At 36.1% G+C, this 2979-nt stretch overlaps 1 non-coding gene across 1 annotated transcript; it reads left to right on the top strand.

The window, feature by feature from the left end:
• Positions 1–1345: 1345 nt before the first annotated feature.
• Positions 1346–1454, top strand: LOC125910490 (U6 spliceosomal RNA). The gene has a single exon (XR_007454000.1). It is a non-coding gene; the product is annotated as a U6 spliceosomal RNA (small nuclear RNA).
• The last annotated feature ends 1525 nt before the right edge of the window (positions 1455–2979 follow it).

The following is a 2979-nucleotide window of genomic DNA, read 5'->3' as shown; positions in this document are numbered from 1 at the left end:
TTTCTGTAAATCAAATAGAACTAAGCAAAAGGATGAAGAAAGAAAAAGTGGTAACCCTGACATCTTCTAAAATGGGAACATACTCATCCTTTATAGATGCACATATCATCCTCTTAACAAAATATCCTGTATTTACTTTAAAAATAACAGTTAACATAGGGCTCCTGCGTGGCTCAGTCGATTGAGTAACCGATTCTTGATATCAGCTCAGGTTATGATTTCATGGTTCATGGGATCAAGTCCCATGAAGGGCCCTGTGCTAACCGCACAGAGCCTGCTTGGAATTCTCTCTCTCCCTCTCTCTGTGTCCCTCTCCTGCTCCCATGAGATCTCTCCCTCCATCTCTCTCTCAAACGAAATAAATAAACTTAAAAAAATAATAGTTAACACATAAATAGCAAGGGGGGACATTCAAACACCAATTGCCTAATTGGAATAATTCAACTTGAATAGGTCTGAAATTGAAATGGTCATTGTGGCAAGTATCTTTGATGCAGACTTCATGTTTAAGTTCTTCTCAATTAAACTCTAAAAGACAAAACAAAACAAAACAAAACAAAAAAAAACTAACTCCAGTGTCTTCTCTGTCAGTTGAAACAATCAAAAAGAATATTTGTTTCACCAAATTCCCTTCTTTTTTTTTTTTTTTTTTTTAAGCTGGGAAGCGGTATGGATCAGTCCATTTTATTCCCTTCAATGTAATCATGTTACCTTTTATAGCTGGAGGTTTATGGAGATTTATAGAGCACTTTCTTATAATAATGATTCAAGCTAGCTAGGTATTCACAAAATAAAGACTAATAAGGAAAATTTTCTTGCTGCTTTTTCCTCACCAAGTAAAAATTGTCTGACTCAAAAAGAGCAAGTCTTGTCTTTGGTTTTTCTCTTTTCTACCCTACATATCCAAATACAGTGAGCTCGCCTTGCATTTGAATGTACAGAGGGCTGTACAAGTTCACCTATGGCACACAAATTATTTTGTTAGGGTGCCATCTGCTGGTGTCAAACAACCAAAGACTTATTTTTCTTAAAGATTAATGGTAAGCTTCTAATAACACTAAAGACTTTGAAGTTATTTGATTCAAATAATGTTTTGTCTTTTCTCATTTATAATTACAGCATAGACTAATTTCAAATGGCTGTATGATGCATAATTCTTCAATGCTCCAATATAGTAATATAAAATGCCACTTTATTTTAAAGTTAGGAAAATGGAGGCACCAGGCATTGCCTTGACATACTGGTTCATGACCCGTTGGATTCAAATTTCATTTCTTAGTTACCATGGCTCCCCTGACTTTCAAAAAAGTTCTGTTCAAATTTCCCCCTTAGAAAAGCAATTTAAGTGCTCACTTCGGCAGCACATATACTAATACTAAAATTGGAACGATATGGAGATTAGCATGCCCCTGCACAAGGATGACATGAAAATTCGTGAAGCGTTCCATATTAAAAAAAAAAAAAAAAAAAAAAGGAAAAGCAATCTATTGCTGTGTTTGTGCTTACATCAGTTTCAACACTTAATGTATTATTCACTAAATTTGTTCTCTGTGCTATGATATAAGGTATGGGACCAATCTGTTGCTTCTTAAAGCAAGCTTATCACCCTAGTCCCAATTATTTATATTCAATATCAGTGCAGTTACCAAGTATTTTTCTTAACCTACCTTCTACTGGAGTTGAGGAAAAACCACTACTCCCCCCATTTTTTAAAAATCTTTACCACTTACTATCTGTATGATTTTGAGTAAGGCATTTAACTTTCCTGTACCTCTTCTTTATTGGTAAACTTCAGATAAAAATAGTAGCTATCTGATAGAGTGATCTATCAGGTTATTGTGAGTGTTAAAGAAAATCATACCTAAAAAGTTCTGAGAACAGTGCCTGTAATCTAGTAAGCACACAATAACTGCTAGCTGCTTAATCATAGTTATTTAAGCATTTCAACAAATATGGGTTAATATCAATTAGACAACCATTGCTTTACAGTAACATCTGGAATCCTTAACTTCCTCCCAATTAGGAGGTATAAAGTGTGTATGTGTGCTTATATTTTGGAGAAGAGGGGAAGAATAATTACCTTTTGTTCTCTCTCAATGAGCATTTAACTGGCTTGAAATCTCAACTCTCTTAAATCTATATAAAACCTTGCATGGTCTGACTTCTTACTCTTCCATCCTCATTTCTCAATATTCTCATTTTCAAACTGTTTTCCAACCATAATGAACTTCTTTCAGTTGCCTGAGTGAGCCAGGCTTTTGCTCTCCACACTTTTGTGCAAGCTCTTGTCCCCTGTGCCTGGAGCCCCCTTCTCTTCTCAGCCTCTTCCATTACTCGGCCAACACCTTATCTCTCAGCTCTGCCCTTAGGCAGTCTTAAGTCAAGGATTAGGTAATCCTTTCATGGACTCCCATAAAACTCAGTACTCTTCTACCCCACCCCTATGCCATCACATTTCTACATGGGGACAGGTGGAATCTAGCATAGTCACCATTATACTCCCAGCTTCCAGAGAGGAGCAGATGACCAGTTGGGGCTAGATAAATATTTCTTTCATAGGGACCCACAAGTGAGCACGTTTACTCGGGGGGAATTGAAAGGGAAGGTATGAGCTATCTCCTGTTAACAAGGTTGAATTATATCTTAAGTAGTGAACATCTTTCTACAGTAATTTCCATCAGGACACCACCACTGTCACTCTCATTCATTAACATCTTTTCATTCACATATTTGTATATATGCACAATTAAGTACAATTAAGTACATGGATGTGTTTGAAGCTTTTATGTATGCATGTAGGAATGTATTTTTAATATCTACATTGGCAAATCACAAGCATTGTGATTACCAATGATAAGTTTCATTAAAACTTATATATGTATAACAATTTTGTCAACAAATATGTATCGAGTGCTTACTGTTGGCCAGGTACTCCTCTAGGCACCAAAGCAGACAGAAGTTCCTAACCTCATACCTGAG

This window comes from Panthera uncia (genome assembly GCF_023721935.1).
Source record: "Panthera uncia isolate 11264 chromosome B3 unlocalized genomic scaffold, Puncia_PCG_1.0 HiC_scaffold_1, whole genome shotgun sequence".
Classification (NCBI taxonomy): domain Eukaryota; kingdom Metazoa; phylum Chordata; class Mammalia; order Carnivora; family Felidae; genus Panthera; species Panthera uncia.
This window is presented reverse-complemented; position numbering and strand designations above follow the sequence as displayed.